At 46.0% G+C, this 27590-nt stretch overlaps 1 long non-coding RNA gene across 3 annotated transcripts in view; it reads right to left on the reverse strand.

Moving 5' to 3' along the window:
- The window catches only part of LOC134957103 (uncharacterized), a 304559-nt gene that overhangs the window by 254454 nt on the left and 22515 nt on the right, over positions 1–27590 (reverse strand). For all 3 annotated transcript variants that reach the window (XR_010186462.1, XR_010186460.1, XR_010186461.1), the window contains exon 2: positions 3822–3988. This is a non-coding gene — a long non-coding RNA (uncharacterized LOC134957103). The remainder of the gene's footprint in view (positions 1–3821; positions 3989–27590) is intronic.

The raw sequence follows: 27590 nt of genomic DNA on the forward strand, positions 1-27590 counted from the left end.
CTGGAGCGTCTCTTACGCAACTTGCAGGTATGTGTACGCACGGGGGACCAGGTGCACGAGCAGCGTGCACGTGCATGAGGGGTTAGTACAAGGGATATGTATCATGATATTTTTCGACTTTGACCGGGTGTCGTGCAAAAAATTCTGATACTCTAGGGTCCCGTGATTCAAAAAAGTTTGGAAACCACTGCACTAACAATTAACAACTGGGGATATTGAAGTAAGGGCCTAATTCAGCTTGAATCGCTATTGAGACAGAAATTGTGATTTTCACAATCCTGCTTCTGCTAAAAATCACATGTGAAGAGTCGCCCAGAAAGGTAAAAGACGCCCACCGATGTAATCACAAAATTGAGTTCACATTTGCATTTGCATAATTGCAAAATATAGTCGCAATGGCGCCATGTTTTTAGTCGCAATCCATTGCAACTGACGTCAGATACACGCCCCAAAGACGGCCATGATCCGCTGGTGTTTTTCCAACCACTCCCCACAAACACCATATTGACACCCATGAACGGTCACATCCTGTCAATCAAATTGCGATCGCATTTCACTAAATTGCAATCGCAGTTTATCCTTCGCTCACACACAATGAGTTTGCAGCGCATGCGCGGTCTGCCGATAATCGCCCAATTTGCGATTTTGCAAGTGAAGCTGAGTCAGACCCTAAGTCTGGAAGGGTATGAGTGGCTGCTTTACTTTCATTGTGCCTACATGTTACCCACTACTAACACTGTAACCTCTGTGTATCACCTTTATTACTTCATTACATTATTATTTCATTATTATTTTAATTCCATTACATGTATAAGCTCTTTAATTTATTGCACGTAATAATTATTAAATTATTCACAATTTATTTTCACATTCACATTTTATTGCTTATCCTATAACAATTAATTTTAATAATATTTGACATTTCCATTGCTACTTTCTTGTTTACTTATTACTAACAGGTAACATTTGCTTATACAGATATAGCGCCAGCATATTCCATTGTAGCTTACAATGGATGCGTTTGGCATCCCCGGTAGTCTGTATGCCGGTGGTCATGTGACCGGCACCGGAATACCGATACCACTTGGGACACCGTTGCTGGAACACAGACCGCTGGCATGCCGATGTTATCGGGGCTACAGTTAGGGCCAATGGGGGGGGGGCGATAGGCACTAGGGGGGATTAGGGTTAGGCACTAGGGGGATGGCTAGCCGTAGCCGTCCACCCCCGAGGGTTAGTCCTAGCCGCCACCCCCCACGGATTAGCCCTAGCCACCACCCCCCAAGGGTTAGGGTAGGGGGCAGTAGAGGAGTAAGATACTTACCCCTGTCTGGTGTCGGGATCCTCATTGCTGGGATTTTGCAGTCGGTCATACCCAATCCCTTTACAATTGGGAACAAAACAGTAATAAAACAGGACTGGGTAATAACAGACAGAAAAAGAGGTAAGAGGGCCCTGCTCGCAAACTTACAGACATCTTTTTATCCTTCATTCCCTATACTTATTCCCATTATTTTCTTACTCTGCCTGATTAGTTACTTATTTTATCATTCATTTTTAAGTACTCTGGGGCAGATGTATTAACCTGGAGACGGCATAAGGAAGTGGTAAAGCAGTGATAAGTACAAGGTGATAAACGCACCAGCCAATTAGCTCCAATATGTAAATTAACAGTTAGGATCTGATTGGCTGGTGCCTTTATCACCTTGCACTTATCACTGGTTTATGACTTCCTTATGCCTTCTCCAGGTTAATACATCTGCCCCAGTATTCTGTTTTACCACTTGACAATATCATGCTCCTAATACTTAAGTAAGATGTTGATATAGAAATGTCTGTACTGGTGATTTCCATAGTGTCATATGCAGGATCTTAAAAACCTACCAAACCAGTTTCACTTCTTAATTGATGTTCTTGGAATAGAGACTAAATCTTGGTAATATTTCACTCTGTGTATATAAATATGTCAAATTGGAAGTTTTTTTCTCCTTAAAGTCATAAATCATGCAAGATTTGCTCAGCAGATGTGTCACTGGTAGTGGTTTGTCTTAATCTCTGAAACAACCTTAAAATGTCATCTTTGTCTATTTTAGATAACAATGACTAAAAACACAAAGTTTTTATATTTAATTGGTCCCTGAAGGAGAAGTTATTTTGTTGACTGTATAACCATTTTGTGGACAATTCTATCAAATATTTTTATATCCGGTTTATAGTCTAAAGCAGGGCCGGATTGGGACTAAAAACAATCCCTGTCATTTTAAGCACACAGACCCACCTTGGCTCCTTACATACTCCTATTGGCTGTTTGAGTGGCTCACAGCCTACCCCAGTATGTGCGACGTGATGTCATGATGTCACGTTAGCCCTCATTCAGATCTCGAAGGGTCTGTGCTCCATGCTGCAAAGTACCGATGTTTGGTACTTTGCGAATGTGCACGTCCCATTCTACGCATGCGTGAACGCAGGGCCGGTGCAAGGTTTCTCGGCGCCCTAGGCAAATCTTCAGCGCAGTCCCCCTCTCCCCCCCCCTTTCAATAGCCAGCCCCTCAGGTAGAAATGTGCGGAGGCGGCGTCTTATAAGTTCCAAATAACTGCCTGATAAATGTGAGTTTGTGCCGCGCAAAAGAATATTTTCTTCACATAGAAGTTGACGGCATATAAGAGCATTATGGCCTATCCAGTCTGCTCCTATGGTTAGAGACTAGAGTATTCAGGATAGGTTAGGGGTTAGTTACTGGATTGGGTTAGGATATTAAGGTGAGGGTATTAGTGTTATTTTAGCAGTTTTAGCTTGGGTATTAGGGTTATTTTAGCAGTTTTAGCTTGGGTATTAGGGTTAGTATGGGGGATGGGTTTAGGTTATTAGGAATAGGATATTATTGTTGGTTTATCAGTTTAGGTTAAGGTACTAGGGTTAGGGGTTCTGATTAGGGAGACATTGATAGATACCGTATACTCCTGTACTAATTGGCGCCACTCCATGCATTTAAAAAAACGCAGAAATAGCTTACAATGTTTTCAGATGATTTAATATTGTATCTTTAACATTGCATCTATTCCCCCAAGATGCAATATTAAAGCATCTGAAATGTTGAAAAGCTATCTCTGCGTATGTGTAGAATGTGTAGAATTGACAATTCCAGGGAGGGCACCCAGGTACATGCAAAAGTGGAGTGTCTGTCTTTTCTGCTCGCTTTATATACATCACTCGGAGTCTAGCAGATCTGTGAAAGAAATCAGCATTTAATTATCTATGATTCGGGGACTGTATTCCCATCTTCAGGATACACTGCAAATGTTAATAATTAAACACTGATTACTGTCACTGACTTGCAAGACTCCGAGTATATATATATATATATACTGTATATATATATACAAAGCTTTTGTTTGTTGCTTTGCACACAGCCTTGAAAAAAGCGCCCTGCGTGGCGCTGAAACGTTGGCAAAATGTGCCAATTATTTGATTGATTTTTTTGAAAATACATTTTTTTCACTAAGACCAGTGAGTGCCGCCTGTTCTATACCTATGAAGAGTGGATGGATGCATGTCCCTCTTTATTAGAACCATACTGGATATCTGTATATATATATATATATATATATATATATAGAATGAGAAAATGGACCGGCACTCGTATAAACATTTCAATAGGCCCGGTGCCCTCCACAACAATAAAGTAAACACACATGCACAGAGAGGCGGCACTCACGGCTGGTAGTTTCAAGGACAAAAAACGCCACACAGGGGGCTTGTTTCAACGTTTCAATTCGATAGAATTTTCGTCAGGATACACATACACCATCAAAAAGCTTACCTTATATCCCCTCACCACATGTGCTCAAGTGTGTTCGCCGCCGGGACCCGGCTCCCCGGCCGCGTCACTCAAAGATGACGTCATCGCGCCGAACAGCGCACGTCAGCATCACCATCACCATGGACTCCCGGGGCGTGTATACAACAAAGGGGAGGGGAATGCAGCAGCTACAAAGATAAAATCATTCAAAGACATATATTATATATATACAATGTATATAAGCAAGTAATACACCTATTGTCCCGTTACTCAAACTAATTAAGATTAATAACACCTAGAGCAGATAACACAAAATTCATTTCATTTAAACCTCTAGGATACACCGTATCCAAACGGTGAATCCAACGAGATTCACAACGTAACAGAGCCGATCCACGATCCCCGCCCCGTAAACGAGGCGGGATGTGGTCGATCATACGGTACTTTAGACTGACTAAATTGTGGCGTGCCTCTAAAAAGTGGCGTGCCACCGGTTGGTCACTGGTGCCATTGTTAAGTGCCAGTCGTATAGCTGACCTGTGAGCCGTCATACGCTCTTTAAACTTGCGGGTCGTTTTGCCCACATAAGCAAGGCCACAAGGGCACACGATCTGATAAACTACGTATGACGATTCACAGGTGAGATGATGCTGCATCTGGTACTTTTTACCTGTGCGCGGATGATAAAATGTTTCACCCGTAAGCAAAAACTTACAGGTAGTGCAACTACATTTAAAACAACCATTCTTTTTCTGTTGCAAAAAAACAGTACGGGGTACCCCCCTGCCCGAAATATCGGTCCTCACTAGTATATCTTTAAGGTTTCTAGCACGTCTATAACATGGCATTAACCTCGTGTCACTCAATCCCAGATCCTCATCTGATTGGATAAGGTTCCAGTGTTTCTTTGCAATGTTTTTAATCTTCTTAGAGGCTGTATTAAATGTATTAACCCAAGGCAATGACAACGAGGAATTATCCTTCTGTTGTTTGGATAATAATGAATTCCTGTCCATGGCTAAAACCTTCCTTTTACATTCCTGTAGAGACTGATAATTATAGCCTCTATCCAAAAATTTATTGATTAAATCATCAATTTGAGATGCGGCTAGTCCAACATCACTATTGATCCGCAAAATGCGGATAATTTGTGAATAGGGCAACCCACCCTTCAAATTCCTAGGATGGCAACTGGAATTATGTAGGAAGGTATTCCGGTCAGTACTCTGACAAAAGACACTGGTATCATTTCTAGGCCGATTTCGAGTGATCATCACATCTAAAAATGCAATCTGATGTTGACTCATTGGGGTAAATTTACTAACATTCGTATTTTCCCGTTTCAGGTCAAAGTTCAATCACGAATGACATCGAAAGTGTAAAACTGCAACTTTTTGAATTTGTTACGACGGATTTACTAAGCTGCCGTATTCGGGTTTTTCTTTTGTTCCGATGTCGATGTCATTCGTGTTTTTATTTTTATTTTTACGGCAGTGATTAGCAAAACACTGCCGACTTTTTTACAATGAATCTCGGCCGGATCTGTGTGATCCGTGCTGGGGTTCATTTTTGTTTTTTGTTTTTAAATTAAACACTGTAAAATCCTTAAAAAAAATTGCGTGGGGTCCCCCCTCCTAAGCATAACCAGCCTCGGGCTCTTTGAGCCGATCCTGGTTGCAGAAATATGGGTAAAAAAATGACAGGGGTTCCCCCATATTAAAGCAACCAGCATCGGGCTCTGCGCCTGGTCCTGGTTCCAAAAATACGGGGGACAAAAAGAGTAGGGGTCCCCCGTATTTTTAAAACCAGCACCGGGCTCCACTAGCTGGACAGATAATGCCACAGCCGGGGGTCACTTTGATATAGTGCCCTGCGGCCGTGGCATCAAAAATCCAACTAGTCACCCCTGGCCGGGGTACCCTGGGGGAGTGGGGACCCCTTCAATCAAGGGATCCCCCCCCCCCAGCCACCCAAGGGCCAGGGGTGAAGCCAGAGGCTGTCCCCCCCCATCCAATGGGCTGCGGATGGGGAGGCTGATAGCCTTTTGTGATAATGAAAAGATATTGTTTTTAGTAGCAGTACTACAAGGCCCAGCAAGCCTCCCCCGCATGCTGGTACTTGGAGAACCACAAGTACCAGCATGCGACGGAAAAACGGGCCCGCTGGTACCTGTAGTACTACTACTAAAAAAATACCCAAAATAAGACAAGACACACACACCGTGAAAGTAAAGATTTATTACATACATGCACACAAACATACATACATACTTACCTTATGTTCACACGAGGGTCTGTCCTCTTCTCCAGTAGAATCCAAGGGGTACCTGTTGAATAAATTCTACTCACCAGATCGCGGGTCCCAGGCTCCTCGGGGCATCCATTTGTAATCCACGTACTTGCATAAAATAAGAAAACGGAAAGCCGAGCCACGAACTGAAAGGGGCCCCATGTTTTCACATGGGACTCCTTTCCCCGAATGCCAGAAACCCACTCTGACTGATGTCTAAGTGGGTTTCTTCAGCCAATCATGGAGCGCCACGTTGTAGCACTCTCCTGATCGGCTGTGTGCTCCTGTACTGTATGACAGGCAGCACGCGGCAGTGTTACAATGTAGCGCCTATGCGCTCCATTGTAACCAATGATGGGAACTTTCTGCTCAGCGGTGACGTCACTTTAGGTCAACCGCAGGGCAGAAAGTTCCCACCATTGGTTACAATGGAGCGCATAGGCGCTACATTGTAACACTGCCGTGTGCCGCCTGTCATACAGTACAGGTGCACACAGCCGATCAGGAGAGTGCTACAACGTGGTGCTCCATGATTGGCTGAAGAAACCCACTTAGACATCAGTCAGAGTGGGTTTCTGGCATTCGGGGAAAGGAGTCCCATGTGAAAACATGGGGCCCCTTTCAGTTCGTGGCTCGGCTTTCCGTTTTCTTATTTTATGCAAGTACGTGGATTACAAATGGATGCCCCGAGGAGCCTGGGACCCGCGATCTGGTGAGTAGAATTTATTCAACAGGTACCCCTTGGATTCTACTGGAGAAGAGGACCGACCTGCGTGTGAACATAAGGTAAGTATGTATGTATGTTTGTGTGCATGTATGTAATAAATCTTTACTTTCACGGTGTGTGTGTCTTGTCTTTTTTTGGGTATTTTTTTAGTAGTAGTACTACAGGTACCAGCGGGCCCGTTTTTCCGTCGCATGCTGGTACTTGTGGTTCTCCAAGTACCAGCATGCGGGGGAGGCTTGCTGGGCCTTGTAGTACTGCTACTAAAAACAATATCTTTTCATTATCACAAAAGGCTATCAGCCTCCCCATCCGCAGCCCATTGGATGGGGGGGGACAGCCTCGGGCTTCACCCCTGGCCCTTGGGTGGCTGGGGGGGGGGGGGACCCCTTGATTGAAGGGGTCCCCACTCCCCCAGGGTACCCCGGCCAGGGGTGACTAGTTGGATTTTTGATGCCACGGCCGCAGGGCACTATATCAAAGTGACCCCCGGCTGTGGCATTATCTGTCCAGCTAGTGGAGCCCGGTGCTGGTTTTAAAAATACGGGGGACCCCTACTCTTTTTGTCCCCCGTATTTTTGGAACCAGGACCAGGCGCAGAGCCCGATGCTGGTTGCTTAAATATGGGGGAACCCCTGTCAATTTTTTCCCCATATTTCTGCAACCAGGATCGGCTCAAAGAGCCCGAGGCTGGTTATGCTTAGGAGGGGGGACCCCACGCAATTTTTTTTAATAAAATAACAACTTTCCCACCCCTTCCCACTGATATACATGCACGGATCTCATGGATCCCTGCATGCCTATCCAATCACGGGAAAAAAAAGCAGGTCTGTTTTTTTTTAGCACTTTTTTACGAGTTGTAATTTTTCACGGCAGTGTTTGTTTTTTTTTTTGCTTTGCACTTTTTAGTAAATTACCGAGATTCATACTTAAACAGCCGCGTTTTGACCGATGGTGTATTCATTCGTAATTTTTTTCTTGGACTTGCAAAAAATTACGAATGCCCTCATCACTGCCGTGATTATTGCTTAGTAAATTACCGAGATGACACTTTGATGAAAAAACGGCATCTCGGTCAAAATCGGGAGCTTAGTAAATTTACCCCATTGTGTAAGTTAATTTGATGGGACTTGTAGTAACGTTATGACTATCCAAAACACCGATCAGCATCTCTATGGGACCATTCCAAAATAACAAAAGATCATCTATATACCTGGTGTAAAAAAATATATTCAAGGCAATAGATGGATCTTTGAAGAATAAATCAAGTTCAACATCAAACATATAGATATTTGCATAGGCCGGTGCGACGGCAGAACCCATCGCACACCCACGGTTCTGTAGAAAGAATGTATTGTCATACAGAAAAAAGTTATTCGTAAGAATTAATTCTAGTAACATCAATAACATATCTATATGTGTAGAGGAAAAATCACTTTGAGTAGACAGAAATTTTTTAACAGAAGCCACACCCTCTTGATGAGGAATGACAGTATATAGGCTGGTCACATCAATTGTAACCAACCACAGATCATCCGGCAACACCCATAAATCATTCAACAACATCGTAGTGTCTAACGGTTGTTTCTGAATTAAGGGTTGTAACATGGAATCCAACAGGATGGCGGTGGGTTGAAATAACGACCCTCGTGCTTATATACATTGTATATATATTATATATGTCTTTGAATGATTTTATCTTTGTAGCTGCTGCATTCCCCTCCCCTTTGTTGTATACACGCCCCGGGTGTCCATGGTGATGGTGATGCTGACGTGCGCCGTTCGGCGCGATGACGTCATCTGTGAGTGACGCGGCCGGGGAGCCGGGTCCCGGCGGCGAACACACCTGAGCACATGTGGTGAGGGGATATAAGGTAAGCTTTTTGATGGTGTATGTGTATCCTGACGAAAATTCTATTGAATTGAAACGTTGAAACAAGCCCCCTGTGTGGCGTTTTTTGTCCTTGAAACTACCAGCCGTGAGTGCCGCCTCTCTGTGCATGTGTATGTATGTATATATATATATATATATATATATGTATACATATAATCCAAGGAAGGCAGCAACACTGCGGATTTGTTGTGCTAATAAAATTGTATTAAAAGTTACACAAGCAATACAATTTTTTCATCACAACAAATCCCGAAGTGCCGCTGCCTTCCTTGGATTATATATATACAACTTTGTGGAGGGCACCTGGTAACATAATTTATTTGGGACGGCCAAATATACATTCTTGATGTATATAGATATATACACATACAGTATATCCTTCCAAAGTAGCGGCACTCCAACCATATAATAAGGCTTTTTGGTAATCAGCTTATAGTCAATGTTTCAAGAACATGATGAAAATGCCAAAACATTAGTGCATTGAAACGTTGACTACAAGCTGACCACCAGAAAGTCTTGTTACAGTGTATGTATGTACAGTGTATGCTACTATTGGGAAAGTTACTGTGTAATGGAGGGAGGGGGGAGAGAATACACAGACTGCACACAGTCACACTACACAACACACATATGCTATACATACATACACACATATATATAGTGCACACTGTACCTGAGGAGACACTGCCAGCTAACTGGGATTTATGAGGACATAAGAGAGCTGCTGCTGTTGCTGTGCATACACCGCAGCTACCACTCTGCTGGCTGGCTTGACTACCAAGAGTTTCCTGCAGAGGAAGCTGCGTTCGCGATCGCGATCGCGTCTTTTCCCCAGTCTTCGGGTGACGGGTCAGGGGAAGGAAGCGGTGGGACGAGCGCCAAGGCTAAAGGGGGAGGCGGTACAGGACACAGACATGCGGCTCCACTACAGCCCCCACCCGGCAGATCCGACCCAGGGTGAGCATGGAGCAGGTGTCTCACATTCCTCCCGGTCAGCGCAACACACATCATCCTGGCTGTCACTCACTATTTCATTCTGCTCAGCGTTGCCGCCCCTCAAGTGACGCCGCCCATAGGCAGCTGCCTAAAGCTGCCTAGTGGTGGCGCCGGCCCTGCGTGAACGGGTCCTACGATCACAGAAGCAGTCCGGCATCAGACTGTCAGTGATTGAAAGGCTGATGCCGTTTTGGGGTGGAGAGTGGGCTGCGACGGCCTCCTTTTCTCCAAATATGTCGCAGCTGTTGTGGGGGAGGAACGAGGCCAGGATCTCTGTCTGCAGTATAGGTTCAATATTACCTATATTATTATATATTATACACAGATCATCATGCAGGGAATTCAAACTCCAAACCACATGTGCCATAGTAAGACATTTAACAGGGGAACTATATGTAATCTGTTATGCTTTTTCAAGTAACAACCTTTTGGAGTAGCAGAATTTGGAAAGGGATATGTGTAATATCTTTTGTATCAAAGTGACACATGATCTTGTGCAACTGAAACATTACTGAGAATCTGAAGATATGAATCAATCTATAAAGGTATTGGCTCTCAATCATTTTCCACCTGGGAACTCCCTGGCAGTTTATTTGCATTATTTGTACCCCCCAGCATTTGTAAAGCAAAACTTTTCTACTTAATTTATTGCAATTAGATTAAATGTTTAGACGTCATCATAAAGAAAAGCAATAAATGTGCGCAATTTTAAAAAAAATAACACAAGTTCTTCGCACAGGAGTTTCTGATTTTAATGGTTGTAAATATAAATGAGTGCTATAAATTTGGTAAATTTATAGAGATGTAAATATGAGATGTCTTAATGTAAGTAAATATTAATCTATGGTTCTTGGCGTTACTCGAGGAGCACCTGTAGCAGATACTGTAAAAAGTGACAGGACCATTTTTGTAGTTTATTCAATTCTACCCACTGGAGGTGCAATCCAAATTGTGATCCGATTGTCCGTTTGGGTGTTATCGTTCATGCAACGCAAGCCACGCATCGATAATGACATCATTATGTCAACCCGCTGTTCATCCCCTTACGGGAGGTTTATTAAAATTCTAATTACGTAGTTTTCCTATTTCCCACCTGCAGAATACCTATTTCTCTTACGTCCTAGAGGATGCTGGGGACTCCGTAAGGACCATGGGGATAGACGGGGTCCGCAGGAGACATGGGCACTTTAAGAAAGACTTTAGATCTGGTGTGTACTGGCTCCTCCCTCTATGCCCCTCCTCCAGACCTCAGTTTGATACTGTGCCCAGTGGAGACTGGGTGCTTTTCAGAGATCTCTCCTGAGCTTTCTGACAGAAAGTATATTTGTTAGGTTTTTATTTTCAGGGAGCCTGCTGGCAACAGACTCCCTGCATCGAGGGACTGAGGGGAGAGGAGCAGACCTACTTCTGTGAGTTTCAAGGCTCTGCTTCTTAGGCTACTGGACACCATTAGCTCCAGAGGGAGTCAGAACACAGGTCTCACCCTGGAGTTCGTTCCGGAGCCGCCTTGCCGCCGTCCTCCTCACAGAGCCGGAAGATAGAAGCCGGGTGAGTATGAGAAGAAAAGAAGACTTCAGAGGCGGCAGAAGACTTCATGATCTTCACTGAGGTAACGCACAGCAGGGCAGCTGTGCGCCATTGCTCCCACACACATCACACACGGCAGTCACTGTAAGGGTGCAAGGCGCAGGGGGGGCGCCCTGGGCAGCAATATAAACCTCATTTCTGGCAAAAGAGATATATATACAGCTAGGCACTGTATATATAAAGAGCCCCCGCCAGTTTTTATTATATTTAAGCGGGACAGAAGCCCGCAGCCGAGGGGGCGGGGTTTCTCCCTCAGCACTCACCAGCGCCATTTTCTCCACAGCACAGCTGAGAGGAAGCTCCCCGGACTCTCCCCTGCTTATCCACGGTGAAAGGAGGTTTCAGAGAAGAGGGGGGGGGGGCACATAATTGGCAGCAAATAATAGTATTACAGCGCTACTGGGTAAACACATTGTGTGTTTTTCCTGGGGTATTAGCGCTGGGTGTGTGTTGGCATACTCTCTCTCTGTCTCTCCAAAGGGCCTTGTGGGGGAACCGTCTTCAGATAAGAGGATTCCCTGAGTGTGTGGTGTGTCGGTACGTGTGTGTCGACATGTCTGAGGTAAAAGGCTCTTCTAAGGAGGAGATGGAGCAAATGTGTATGTGTGGTGTCTCCGTCGACAACGCCGACACCTGACTGGATATGTGGAATTAAGTGCTGAGGTAAATTTATTGCACAAAAGATTAGAGAACAGACAGGGAATCTACCCATGTCTGTCCCTATGTTGCAGGGACCTTCAGAGTCTCAAAACGCCCACTATCCAAAATAATAGACACTGATACCGACACGGAGTCTGACTCCAGTGTCGACTACGATGATGCAAAGTTACAGCCAAAACTGGCAGAAAAGTATTCAATATATGATTATTGTAATAAAAGATGTTTTGCATATCACTGATGACCCATCTGTCCCTGACACGAGGGTACACATGTTCAAGGGGAAGAAAGCTGAGATAACATTTCCCCCCTCTCATGAACCAAATAAATTGTGTGAAAAAGAGCGGGAATCTCCAGACAAGAAACTGCAGTTTCCCAAAAGAATTCTCATGGCGTATCCTTTCCCTGCTAGGGCCAGGATACGATGGGAATCCTCCCCTAGGGTGGACAAGGCGTTGACACGTTTACCCAAAAGGTAGCGCTGACATACCAAGATACAGCTACCCTCAGGGATCCTGCAGATAGCATGCAGAAAAGTGCTTTGAAGTCCATTTACACACAGTCTGGTACACTACTCAGACCGGCGATTGTGTCGGCAGGGGTTTATAGCGCTGTAGCAGCGTGGACAGATACCTTATCAGCGGAGATTGAAACCCTAGATAAGGATACCATGTTATTGACCCTAGGATATATAAAAGATGCTGTCTTATATATAAGACATGCTCAAAGAGACATTGGTCTACTGGGTTCTAGAGTCAATGCTATGTCGATTTCTGCTAGACGTGTCCTGTGGAACATGCAATGGACAGGTGATGCCGACTAAAAGAGGCATTTGGAGGTTTTACCTTACAAGGGTGAGGAATTGTGTGGAGAAGGGCTCTCGGACCTGGTCTCCACAGCTATAGCTGGTAAATCTGATCTTTTGCCTTATATTCCCTCACAGCCTAAGAAAGCATGGCATTATCAAATGCAGTCCTTTCGGTCGCAGAAAAACAAGAAAGTACGAGGAGAGTCCTTTCTTACCAGAGGTAAGGGCGCAGGGCACAGCTAGTTCCCAGGAACAGAAGTCCTCCCTGGCCTCTACTAAATCCACCGCATGACGCTGGGGCTCCGCTAAGGGAGTCCGCCCCAGTGGGAGCACGTCTTCGACTCTTCAGCCACATCTGAGTTCACTCACAGGTGGATCCCTGGGCAATAGAAATTGTTTCTCAGGGTTACAAGCTGGAATTCGAAGAGGTGCCTCCTCGCCGGTTTTCCTTATCGGCCCTACCGGCTTCTCCTCCAGAAAGGGAGAAAATATTAAATACAATTCACACATTGTATCTCCAACAGGTGGAGCTCAAGGTTCCCCTCCTTCAACAAGGAAGGGGATATTACTCAACCTTGGCTGTAGTCCCGAAACCGGACGGTTCGGTCAGACCTATTTTAAAATTAAAATCTTTGAACCTATACTTGAAAAGGTTCAAATTCAAGGTGGAATCGCTCAGAGCGATCATCGCCAGCCTGGAAGGGGGGGATTTTATGGTGTATCTAGACATAAAGGCTGCATACCTTCATGTTCCCATTTATCCACCCCATCAGGCGTACCTGAGAATTACGGTACAGTATTGTCATTACCAATTTCAGGGTAATTGGCGGAAATGATGGTGCTCCTACGCAAGCAAGGAGTCACAATTATCCCATACTTGGACGATCTCCTAATAAGGGCAAGATCAAAAGAGCAGTTGTTGAACAGCGTGTCACTTTCGCTGAAGGTGTCACAGCAACTCGGCTGGATTCTCAATATCCCGAAGTCACAGTTGGTTCCTATGACTCGTCTGCCCTTCTTGGGTATGATTCTGAATACGGACCAGAAATGGGTTTATCTTCCGATAGAGAAGGCCCAGGAACTAATGACTCTGGTAAAAAAACCTATTAAAGCCAAAACAGGTGTCAGTGCATCACTGCACTCGGGTCCTGGGAAAGATGGTGGCATCTTACGGGGCCATTCCCTTCGGCAGGTTCCATGCGAGGACTTTCCAATGGGATCTACGGAACAAGTGGTCCGGATCACATCTACAGATGCATCAGTTAATCACCCTGTCCCCTAGGGACACCCTGTCTCTCCTATGGTGGCTGCAGAGTGCTCCCCTTCTGCAGGGTCGCAGGTTCGCCATCCAGGACTGGATTCTGGTAGCCCCGGACGCGAGCCTCCGAGGTGGGGGAGCAGTCACACATGGAAGAAACTTCCAAGGTCTTTGGGTCAAGTCAAAAAACTTGTATCAAATCAACATCCTAACGGTTCTGATCCAGTCAGACAACATCACCGCAGTGGCTCATGTAAACCGCCAAGGCGGCACAAAGAGCAGAGTGGAAATGGCAGAAGCCACCAGGATTCTCCACTGGGCGGAAAATCATGTAAGCGCATTTTCAGCAGTTCATTCTGGGAGTGGACAACTGAGAAGCAGACTTCCTCAGCAAACACGACCTGCATCCAAGAGAGGACTTCTTTAGGAAGCCTTCGCACAGATTGCAAGTCAGTGGGAACTGCCACAGATAGACATGATGGCGTCCCGCCTCAACAAGAAGCTACAGAGGTATTGCACCAGGTCAAGAGACCCTCAGGCAGTAGCTGTAGATGCCCTAGTGACACCGTGGGTGTTCCAGTCGGTCTATGTATTTTCCCCTCTACCTCTCATACCCAAGGTATTGAGAATGGTAGGATTGAGAGGAATGAGAACAATCCTCATTGTTCCAGATTGGCCACGAAGGACCTGGTATCCGGATCTGCAGGAAATGCTCACAGAAGATCCGTGGCCTCTTCCTCTAAGACAGGACCGGTTGCAACAGGGGCCATGTCTATTCCAACACCTACCGCGGCTGCGTTGGACGGCATGGCGGTTAAACGCCGGATCCTAGCGGATAAGGGTATTCCGGATGAGGTCATTCCTACGCTAATAAAGGCTAGGAAGGACATGACATCTAAACATTATCACCGTATATGGCAAAAATATGTTTCTTGGTGTGAGGCCAGGAATGCTCCTATGGAAGAATTCCATCTGGGCCGTTTCCTTCACTTCCTGCAAACTGGAGTGAATTTGGGCCTAAAACTTAGGCTCCATTAAGGTTCAGATTTCGGCCCTATCCATTTTCTTTCAAAAGGAATTGGCCTCTCTCCCTGAAGTACAAACTTTTGTGAAGGGAGTGCTGCATATTCAGCCTCCTTTTGTACCTCCGGTGGCGCCTTGGGACCTTAACGTGGTGTTAAGTTTCATTAAGTCACACTGGTTTGAACCACTTAAAACGGTGGAGTTGAAAAATCTCACTTGGAAGGTGGTCATGTTATTAGCCTTGGCTTCGGCTAGGCGAGTGTCGGAATTAGCGGCTTTATCACATAAAAGCCCCTATCTGGTTCTCCATATGGATAGAGCGGAATTGCGGACCCATCCTCAATTCCTGCCAAAAGTGGTTTCATCCTTTCATATGAACTATTGTGGTGCCTGTGGCTACGCGTGACTTGGAGGGTCCCGAGTCCCTTGATGTGGTCAGGGCTTTGAAAATTTACGTGGCCAGATCGGCTACAGTCAGAAAAACAGAAGCACTGTTTGTCATGTATGCAACCAACAAGATTGGTGCCCCTGCTTCAAAGTAGACTATTGCTCGCTGGATCTGTAACACGATTCAGCAGGCGCATTCTACAGCGGGATTGCCGTTAACTAAATCGGTCAAGGCCCATTCCACTAGGAAGGTGGGCTCTTCTTGGGCGGCTGCCAGAGGGGTCCCGGCGCTACAGCTGTGCCGAGCTACTACTTGGTCGGGTTCAAACTCCTTTGCAAAGTTCTATAAGTTTGATACCCTGGCTAATGAGGACCTCCTGTTTGCTCAATCGGTGCTGCAGAGTCATCCGCACTCTCCCGCCCGTTTGGGAGCTTTGGTATAATCCCCATGGTCCTTACGGAATCCCCAGCATCCTCTAGGACGTAAGAGAAAATAAGATTTTAAACCTACCGGTAAATCTTTTTCTCGTAGTCCGTAGAGGATGCTGGGCGCCCGTCCCAAGTGCGGACTACTTCTGCAAGACTTGTATATAGTTATTGCTTAAATAAGGGTAATGTTATAGTCTCATCGGTCTTGGACTGATGCTATGTTGTTTTCATACTGTTAACTGGATAGTATATCACAAGTTATACGGTGTGATTGGTGTGGCTGGTATGAATCTTGCCCTTGGATTAACAAAAATCCTTTCCTCGTACTGTCCGTCTCCTCTGGGCACAGTTTCTCTAACTGAGGTCTGGAGGAGGGGCATAGAGGGAGGAGCCAGTGCACACCAGATCTAAAGTCTTTCTTAAAGTGCCCATGTCTCCTGCGGAGCCCGTCTATCCCCATGGTCCTTACGGAGTCTCCAGCATCCTCTACGGACTACGAGAAAAAGATTTACCGGTAGGTTTAAAATCTTATTTTTACATTTCATCTTCCTAACATATTGAGAAGTAAGAGAATTAGTGATGAGTAAGTCAGTGAGGAGTCAGTGAGTGAGTGAGGGCTTTCACATTTATTTATATATATATATATATATATATATATATATATAAAGACAAAAATTGGACCGGCACTCCCACAATTGGTGCAGCTGCCCTGGTGCCCTCTGAAGGAAATCCAATTACAAACGCATAGTAAAAATCAGCGGCACTCAGAGACTGTCTCTGAGTGCCGCTGATTTTTACTATGCGTTTATATATATATATATATATATATATATATATATTTATATATACATATGTATATAATACTAGCTGTTCTACCCATTCTTCACACGGGAGATTCTGATTTTCATGGTTGTAAATATAAATGAGTGTCAAAAATTTGGTAAATCTGTAGAGCTGTAAATTTGAGACGTGTTAATGTAAGTAAATATTAATCCATGATTCTTGGCGTTACCTGAGGAGCACCTGTAGCAGATACGGTAAAAGTGACAGGAACATTTTTGTAGTTTATGAAATTCTACACTCTGGAGGTGCCATACATTTTTTTATGAGATTGTTATGTTTGGGTGTTACCGTTCATGCAACACAAGCCACACATCGGTAATGATGTCATTATGTCATCCCCCTTTTCATCCTCTTAGGGGAGGTTTATTAGAATTCTAATTATGTAGTTTTCCTATTTTCCACCTGCAGAATACCTATGTTACATTTCATCTTCCTAACATATCCGGAAGTCAGAGAATTAGTGATGAGTGAGGAAGTGAGTGAGCGAGTGAGTGAGTGAGGGCTTTCGCATTTATATATATAGATATCATTTTTCATTTTGTTCTCAGGGTTCTACTACAGTATAATGCATTATGTATGGGGCTAGAGATCCCTGCGACACTGCTTTTCCTATGTGTCTATCATCTGGATGTCCAGGCCCACCCAACCATTACAATTTTTTTATTAACGTGCCCCTGAATGTCATGGTAAGTACCCCATGTAGAGAAACACTGTGTTAAGGGAAAATAATCTACTGCCACTGTAAAAAATAAGAACAATCCCTACTTGTGTGATAAGATCGTTTTTGTAGTGCCGCTGGCCAACGGGGCAACTGAGCAATGCCCAGCGGCATCATGATTGTCCTGCTTGGAGATGTAAGGGCGAACTTAATGCTGCATTGGCCTGCACTACAGATGACTGCAAGAATTATCTAGTTTTGGTATCTGTTCCCACTAAGTTGCACCCCCCCCCCCAAAAAAAAAATATTTAAAAAAATAATAATATATATATATATATATATATATATATATATATATATAATTTTCAAAAGTTATCAATTAAAAAATGTAGTATTCAAGAATAGCACAATCTGTTAATGCCATCCAGATAGATTTGTCAGTTGCAGAACATGTATAGGACCAGTACGGGTACTAGTATAATAGGTTTCCCCAAACAAAGGTGGGTGCTGAGTGGGAGATGGGCGTGGCACATATTACCAGGACCCAGGCTTCTCTGGATACCTGGGTAATCAATACCCTCTCCAGCCATGGAGGCGGAGCAACCACCCCTCCCCTTCCACGTAGCATTTGCTGGCTCCTCACAGCAACAAACTCAGGGGCAGATTTATTAAGCTCGGTGAAGTGATAAAGTGGAAGGTGATAACGCACCAGCCAGTCAGCTCCTAACTTCCATGTTACAGGCTGGGTTTGAAAAAATGACAGTTAGGAGCTGACTGGCTGATCCTTTATCACCTTCCACTTTATCACTTCACCAAGCTTAATAAATCTGCCCCTCAATCTTGATAATGACTCATTTTCCTAGCAATGACAAAGCGCCCACAGTGGCGCGAAACGCGTAGGCCGAGAGAAGGCTACTGGGAGAGACTGTGACTTTGGCATTCTGACATTCTCCGCCATGCTCTGTAAAGGCGGTGACGTCATCGCTGAGTGCCGCGCCCGCTGCACGCTGCCTCCCACAGCGCCCGGCTGAAGAAGAAATACACCGTTGGCTAGGGTAAGTTCAGGGTTGTGTCTATTTCCTAGTGGGCTAAGGGACATTTGACCCACGTGACATGCAAAAGAAGGGGAAGAGCAAGTTCGGCAAAGGGTCCAGAAATGGACCCTCGTGGGCTCGCTTTGCTTGCCACGCTTCGGGCACGGTGGCTCACTTTGCTCGCCACCTGATTACTAAAGGTATTAGTTGGTGGCGTGGATACTGAAAGTAGTATCCTGCCGTCCTTACTCCGCCCCCTGACGTCACAGGTCCCTTAGCCCACTAGTATTTAGCATATACCGTAAGCTCAGGGACAGCGTAAGGCACAGCTCACACTGTGCCACCAACGCATTCCAGGCATTCCCTACAAAAGTCTCCTAAAGGAGCTGTAAACATATTGCATTGTATTTAATGTATTTGGCCTTTTGTTTATTTATTCATTTTCTCAACACATGTAACACTTTTCTAATCAGCGCTTACCAATTAACTGATCATTTTCCTAGCAGCCATACCTCCACGCTAGGCCATTCCCCATCTCTAGCAAGGGAACCTGCCATATGGTTTAACGGTCCTGATCATGAGAATTAACCCTTTAACCTACTTATTAACATATGGGAGGTGGGAATACGGACTCTCTGCATGCCAGCCTGAGAAAGTGTCATTGCCAAAGCTTCTGGACACCATTCACCTCTCCCTTCATTGTTTCGCTTACGTGTACATGCATCTACTCACCTGCAGCTCTGCTAGGACGGTTGGGAGGTATACTTGCATATTCAGGGAAAGTAGTAAAATGTCTACACCAGTAGAGATATTTGTCCTTTGATAAAGCAGCCCCTTAAGGGATCATCAGTGCTGGTGCCATGAGACAGATGTAAATAAGTCACCAAAGTTCTATTACATTTGCATTGAGCGCCACAATTTTTGATGGCAGCCCTGGTTGTGACTTATGTATTACTAGGAATTAAGGTAAGATTCCTGGGAACGGGGCAGGCACCTTTTGCTGTCCCTTTGCAGACATTTATGCTCCTCTCCGCTCTCCTGGCACAGAAAGGAGTTAAGCTGGGTACACACTACTAGACGATAGTGTTTTCCCAGCACATTTGCGTGAGGCAGACAATATCGTGTGCAGCGGGTACTGGCGGGCTGGCGGCATTAGCAAGTGCATACACACTTGCTGATGCCACGAACGATCACGGGTGTGTGTGTGTGTGGGGGGGGATCAGGGTCCATGCTGCATTTGGTGGCATGGTATCGTCAGCGGCATCCCCTGATTGACCTACATGTACGGACGACAGGGGATGTCGTTGACCAGGCATGTCAAACTCATGGTCATCCAGCTGTTGTGAAACTACAAGTCCCAGCATGCTTTACCAGCTGATCAGTGGAAGGTATGCTGACAAAGCATGCTGGGACTTGTAGTTTCACAACAGCTGGAGGACCACGAGTTTGACATGCCTGTCGTTAACGATCCGCAGGAAGGTGCATCGTTGATGATCTAGGGCACAGGTTCTAAAACTCGGTCATCAGGACCCAACACAGTGCATGTTTTACAGGTAACCCAGCAGGTGCACAGGTGTATAAATTACTCATTGACGCATTTTAAAAGGTCCACCGGTGGAGCTAATTTCGCTTGTGATTCTGTGAGGAGACCTGCAAAACATGCACTGTGTGGGGTCCTGAGGACCGAGTTTGGGAACCTGTGATCTAGGGCATACACCCTGGACGATATGAACGATCTGTCGTTCCAAAATGTCGGAATCAGGCAATATCGTTTAGTGTGAACCCAGCATTACATTTCGACAGACATACAGTGTGTTTCCTTTTGTAAGAAAGCAACAAAATCACCAAACTGCAGCACTATAGGCTTTTGATAGTCAATCCTGTCTAGACAGCTAATCTGCCCTTCTCACAGCACTAATCAATGGCAGAGTTGAATAATTTGATCTACCGGTTTTCTGAAGATGTTAAACACAAGTGTCACCTCCTACATCCCCAAGTGCCAGTCCATCCGCATTCATTAGTATTTGGTGATATTGTCATAGGATAATCCGTCCTTTTCAGTTTATAAATTATCTAAGACAAATTGCCACTTAGACATAATAGCTGGAGTACAGACTTAAAGGTTGTGCAAATTATGGGAAAAAATGTACCTAATGAAATGCATAGTCTGATATTGATAGAACCCTCTCACTTAATAAGATATATGGACACAAAGTAGTGAATCTACAAACCATGAACTTAGGTTAAATTACGTTAACATAAGAAATTCTAAAGCATCGCATATAGCCTCTGATTCTGTCTAAATGGGAGTTTTATAATTAAGTCTCTCTTGGCAAGAGTATCACTTACAATAAAATAAAGTTGAATACATTGCCTGGATTAATAGTCAAAAACTATTTTCATTTAATCTTTCAAACACAGAGTCTTTTTAATGGTTGACTATGTTTATAAATGTTCTCTCAGTTTCAAATGCATTTCCTATGGAAAAAATAAAACATTTTAAAATGAATTTAAAGGTCACCTCTCATCTGCACAAAACAGGGTTAAACGTGGATTTCAATAGTTATTTCCCACCTGCTCTGCAATCTCTTTCTCCCAGTTTACCTAATATTGGCCCTCATTCCGAGTTGATCGCTCGCTAGCTACTTTTAGCAGCCGTGCAAACGCATAGTCGCCACCCACGGGGGAGTGTATTTTCGATTTGCAAGAGTGCGATCGCCTGTGCAGCGGGTACAAACACATTTTGTGCAAAACAAGACCAGCCCTGTAGTTACTTATTCTGTGCGATGATTGCTGCGACGAATGACACGGTAATGACGTTGGATACCCGCCCAGCAAACGCCCGGCCACGCCTGCATTTTTCCTAACACTCCCAGAAAATGGTCAGTTGCCACCCAGAAACTCCCATTTCCTGTCAATCTCCCTGCGTTCGCCAGTGTGACTGAAAGCGTCGCTAGAACCTGTGCAAAACCACAATGCTCTTTGTACCCGTACGTCGCGTGTGCGCACTGCGGTGCATACACATGCACAGTTTTGCCATTTTTTAAAATGATCGCTACGCAGCGAACAACGGCAGCAGCGATCAACTCGGAATGAGGGCCATTATTCTCAATTGAAAATCGTGCCAAAGTATGTTACTCATTGAACCGCCACAAAAATACCCAGACCCATCATGATGTACCCAATTTCAGCAAAGCATTGGCTGCTTTTCTTGCATACCATATTGGCAGATGCGCTTTACAATTGGAAACAGTGATAACATAAAACAAAACTATTGCAACAGTAAAAAAACAAGACTGGGTAATAACAGACAGTCATAGAGGTAGAAATAAGTATCTGTGAGTGGCTGTAATAGTACCAGCTGACCTCAGGCAAGATGGCAGCGCCCATGCAGCTCGGATCACAGGAACAGTATACTGAAGCTGAAACAACAGGAACATCCTGAGATGACTGGCCAGTAGAGACATGTTGGGTACCACCGCTTGAAGTAAGAGGGTCTGAGAACCCACTGTGTGCTGACAGTCTGGCACGGCCTACAACACAAAGTTCCTTTTCTACATTTTCCAGGACTACTTTGAATTTCTCTTACGTCCTAGAGGATGCTGGGGACTCCGTAAGGACCATGGGGTATAGACGGGCTCCGCAGGAGACAGGGCACCCAAAAAGAACCTTGACTATGGGTGTGCACTGGCTCCTCCCTCTATGCCCCTCCTCCAGACCTCAGTTAGATCTTGTGCCCAGAGGAGAATGGGTGCACTGCAGAGAGCTCTCCAGAGTTTTCTGTTGAAGAAGAATTTTGTTAGGTTTTTTATTTTCAGGGAGTCCTGTTGGCAACAGGCTCCCTGCATCGTGGGACCGAGGAGACAGAAGCAGAGCTGGCTTGTCAAGTTGGGCACTGCTTCTAAGGCTACTGGACACCATTAGCTCCAGAGGGAGTCGGAACACAGGTCTCACCTGGGGTTCGTCCCGGAGCTGCGCCGCCGTCCTCCTCACAGATGCCGAAGATAGAAGCCGGATAGAGAAGGGAAGAAGACATCTTAGGCGGCAGAAGACATCAGATCTTCATGAGATAAGGCGCGCGCCATTGCTCCCAGTCACACACACACACAGAGCAGCACTGAAGGGTGCAGGGCGCAGGGGGGGGGGGGGGGGGGGGCGCTCTGGGCAGCAATAAACCTCACATTTGGGCAAATACAGATTGATTAGGCTGCGGAAGCAGTAAATCTATGATCCCCCGCCATTTTTATTGAAAAATCACTGGGACCGAAGCCCGCCGTCGGGTGGGCGGGGCTTGATCCTCAGCACTAACCAGCGCCATTTTCTCCACAGAGGAAAACGCTGGCTCCCTGGTCTCTCCCCTTCTGAACATCACAGGCTGGAAAAAAGAGGAGGGGGGCACTTTGGCGACGCAGTGAGTGGGAATTGGCATATTATATATAGAAAAGCGCTATCTGGACATATTTTTTCCAGTGTTTTTAAGCGCTGGTGTGTGCTGGCATACTCTCTCTCTGTCTCTCCTTAGGGCCTGGTTGGGGTTTTGTCCCCTTATAGGTTAATCCCTGTGTGTGGGGGGTGTCGGTACGTGTGTGTCGACATGTCTGAGGCGGAAGGCTTCTCCAAGGAGGAGGTGGAGCAAATGAGTGGTGTGTCCCCGTCGGTTGTGCCGACTCCAGATTGGATGGACATGTGGCATATGTTGAATGCAAGTGTGGCATCTTTACATAAAAGGCTTGAGAAGGCTGAATTAGGGGGGACATCAGGTGGTCAATCCTCGGATTGGATCGACTCACAGGGCCCGTCGGGGTCTCAAAAGCGTCCCTTAACACAAGACACTACTACCGACACGGATTCTGATTCCAGTGTCGACTATGACGAAGTAATATTGCACCCTAGGGTGACTAAAACCATTCAGTGTATGATTGTGGCAATAAGGGATGTGTTGCATATTGTGGATGAACCCTCGGTCCCCGACACAAGGGTACACATGTTTAAGGAAAAGAAACAGATTATTAACTTTCCCACATCTCATGAATTGAATGATTTCTTTGAAAAAGCTTGGGAGACTCCGGATAAGAGACCGCAGATCCCCAAAAGAATTTATATGGCATACCCCTTCCCTAAGCAGGACTGGGAGATTTGGGAATCACCCCCCACTGTGGACAAGGCCCTGACGCGCTTGTCCAAGAAAGTGGCGCTACCGTCTCCTGACACAGCAGCCCTTACGGACCCTGCAGATCGCAGGCAAGAAACTACCTTAAAGTGTATTTATTCTCATACGGGTGCTGTGCTAAGACCGACAATTGCGTCGGCATGGGTGTGTAGCGCAATTGCAGCTTGGCAGATTAGCTGACAGATCAATTTGATAATATGGATAAGGATACTATATTCCTAACTCTAGCCCATATTAAAGACGCAGTCTTATTTATGAGGGATGCTCAAAGGGACATTGGATTGCTAGCTTCTAGGGCCAATGCCATGTCTGTCTCAGCGAGAAGATCCTTATGGACTCGCCAATGGACGGGTGATGCGGATTCCAAAAAACATATGGAAGTACTACCCTATAAGGGTTATGTATTGTTTGGGGATGGGCTGACGGACCTGGTTTCCACAGCTACAGCAGGCAAATCAAATTTTTTACCATATATTCCCCAACAGCAAAAGAAAGTAACCAAGAGAGGTCGGGGATCCTCTTTCCTCGCCAGAGGTAAGGGCAAAGGCAAGAGAGCACCTGCTTCGGCAGGTGCCCGGGACCAAAAGTCCTCCCCGGCTGCTCCAAAACCCACAGCATGACGCTGGGGCTCCCCTGAGGGAGTCCGCACCGGTGGGGGCACGTCTTCGACTTTTCAGTCAGGCCTGGGTCAGTTCGGACCTGAATCCCTGGGTGTTGGAAATAGTTTCCCAGGGTTACAAATTGGAATTCGAGGAGGTGCCCCCGCGCCGATTTTTCAAATCGGCCCTACCAGCTTCCACATCGGAAAGGGATATAGTGTTAGCTGCAATTCAAACGCTGTGTATACAGCAAGTGATAATCAAGGTTCCCCTGCACCAGCAGGGAAGAGGCTACTACTCAACCCTATTTGTGGTCCCGAAACCGGACGGTTCGGTCAGACCTATTTTGAATCTGAAATCCCTAAACCTGTACATAAAAAGATTCAAATTCAAAATGGAATCTCTCAGAGCGATAATAGCCAACATGGAGGAGGGGGAGTTTATGGTGTCTCTGGACATAAAGGATGCGTACCTTCATGTCCCCATATATGCCCCCCATCAGGAATACCTGAGATTCGCTGTACAGGATTGTCATTACCAATTTCAGACATTGCCGTTTGGACTCTCCACGGCCCGAGGATTTTCACCAAGATAATGGCGGAAATGATGGTGGTCCTGCGCAAGCATGGAGTCACAATTATCCCATACTTGGACGATCTCCTGATAAAAGCGAGATCAAGGGAGAAATTGCTGAGCAGTGTGGCGCTCTCTCTGAGAGTGCTCCAGCAACACGGTTGGATTCTAAATCTACCGAAGTCACAGTTGATTCCGACAACTCGACTACCGTTCCTAGGTATGATACTGGATACGGAACACATGAAGGTCTTCCTCCCAATAGAGAAAGTCCAAGACATCCAGAACATGGTCAGAGACCTGCTAAAACCGAAAAGGGTGTGAGTTCACCAATGCACTCGAGTTCTGGGGAAAATGGTGGCGGCCTACGAGGCCATTCCCTTCGGAAGGTTCCATGCAAGGACTTTTCAATGGGACCTTCTGGACAAGTGGTCCGGGTTCCATCTGCACTTACATCGGAAAATAACTCTGTCCCCAGGGACCAGAGTGTCCCTCCTGTGGTGGTTGCAAAGTGCTCACCTCCTGGAGGGTCGCAGGTTCAGAATTCAGGATTGGATCCTGGTTACCACGGACGCGAGCCTCCGAGGATGGGGAGCGGTCACACAGGGAAAAAAATTTCAGGGTCTTTGGTCAGACCAGGAGTCCTCTCTACACATCAATGTGTTGGAACTCAGGGCCATTTACATCGGCCTTCGACAAGCGGAGAGTTTTCTTCGAAACCTACCGATTCTGATTCAATCAGACAATGTCACAGCAGTGGCTCATGTGAACCGCCAAGGCGGAACAAGAAGCAGAGTCGCGATGGCGGAAGCCACAAGGATCCTTCGCTGGGCGGAAAATCATGTAAGCGCTCTGTCGGCTGTCTTCATTCCGGGAGTGGACAACTGGGAAGCAGACTTCCTCTGCAGACACGATCTCCATCCAGGAGAGTGGGGACTTCATCAAGAAGTCTTTGCAGACGTAACACGTCTTTGGGGAACTCCTCAAATAGACATGATGGCGTCACGCCTCAACAAAAAACTTCGGAGGTATTGCGCCAGGTCTCGGGACCCTCAGGCAGTAGCAGTAGACGCTCTGGTAACACCGTGGGTGTTCAAATCGGTCTACGTGTTTCCTCCTCTTCCTCTCATCACAAAAGTGTTGAGGATCATAAGACGAAGAAGAGTACAGACGATACTCGTTGTCCCAGACTGGCCACGAAGGGCCTGGTACTCGGATCTACAAGAGATGCTCACAGGAGATCCCTGGCCTCTTCCTCTGAGGGAAGACCTGTTGCAGCAGGGGCCCTGTGTATTTCAAGACTTACCGCGGTTACGTTTGACGGCATGGCGGTTGAACGCCGAATCCTAGCGAAAAAGGGGATTCCGGAAGAGGTTATACCTACTTTAATAAAGGCTAGGAAGGAGGTGATGATAAAACATTATCACTGTATCTGGCGAAAGTATGTGTCTTGGTGTGAGACCAAGAATGCACCTACGGAAGATTTTCATCTGGGTCGTCTTCTCCACTTCCTACAGACAGGAGTGGATATGGGCCTGAAATTAGGCTCTGTTAAGGTACAGATTCCGGCCCTCTCGATTTTCTTTCAGAAGGAATTGGCTTCTCTTCCAGAAGTCCAGACGTTTGTAAAGGGAGTGCTGCACATCCAGCCCCCTTTTGTGCCTCCAGTGGCACCATGGGACCTTAACGTGGTGTTGCAGTTCCCAAAATCACACTGGTTTGAACCTATTAACAAGGTTGAGTTGAAATTTCTTACTTGGAAGGTGGTCATGTTGTTGGCCTTAGCATCAGCAAGGCGAGTGTCAGAATTGGCGGCTTTGTCACACAAGAGCCCCTACTTGATTTTTCATGTGGATCGAGCTGAATTGAGGACACGTCCGCAATTTTTGCCTAAAGTGGTTTCTTCGTTCCATATGAATCAACCTATTGTGGTGCCTGTGGCTACAAGTGACCTGGAGGATTCCAGATCCCTGGCTGGACGTAGTCATGGCCTTAAAAATGTATGTAGCCAGGACGGCTAGAATTAGGAAAACAGAGGCTCTGTTTGTCCTGTATGCGGCCAATAAGATTGGCGCTCCTGCTTCGAAGCAGACTATTGCTCACTGGATCTGTAATACGATTCAGCAGGCTCACTCTACGGCTGGATTGCCGGCACCAAATTCGGTTAAGGCCCATTCCACTAGGAAGGTGGGCTCTTCTTGGGCGGCTGCCCGAGGCGTCTCGGCATTACAACTTTGCCGAGCGGCGACTTGGTCGGGGTCAAGCACTTTTGCTAAATTCTACAAGTTTGATACCCCGGCTGATGAGGACCTAGCGTTTGCTCAGTCGGTGCTGCAGAGTCATACGCACTCTCCCACCCGATTGGATGCTTTGGTATAAACCCCATGGTCCTTACGGAGTCCCCAGCATCCTCTAGGACGTAAGAGAAAATAAGATTTTAAACCTACCGGTAAATCTATTTCTCCTAGTCCGTAGAGGATGCTGGGCGCCTGTCCCAGTGCGGAAACTCTGCAAGACTTGTATATAGTTGTTGCTTACATAAGGGTTATGTTACAGTTGACATCGGTCTTGGACCGTTACTGTCGTTTGTTCATACTGTTAACTGGTTATGTATGTTCCAGGTTACATGGTATGATTGGTGTGGGCTGGTATGAATCTTGCCCTTGGATTGCTAAATCCTGCCTTGTATTGTCCATCTCCTCTGGGCACAGTTCTCTAGCTGAGGTCTGGAGGAGGGGCATAGAGGGAGGAGCCAGTGCACACCCATAGTCAAGGTTCTTTTTGGGTGCCCTGTCTCCTGCGGAGCCCGTCTATACCCCATGGTCCTTACGGAGTCCCCAGCATTCTCTACGGACTAGGAG

This window comes from Pseudophryne corroboree, chromosome 9 (genome assembly GCF_028390025.1).
Source record: "Pseudophryne corroboree isolate aPseCor3 chromosome 9, aPseCor3.hap2, whole genome shotgun sequence".
NCBI lineage: Eukaryota > Metazoa > Chordata > Amphibia > Anura > Myobatrachidae > Pseudophryne > Pseudophryne corroboree.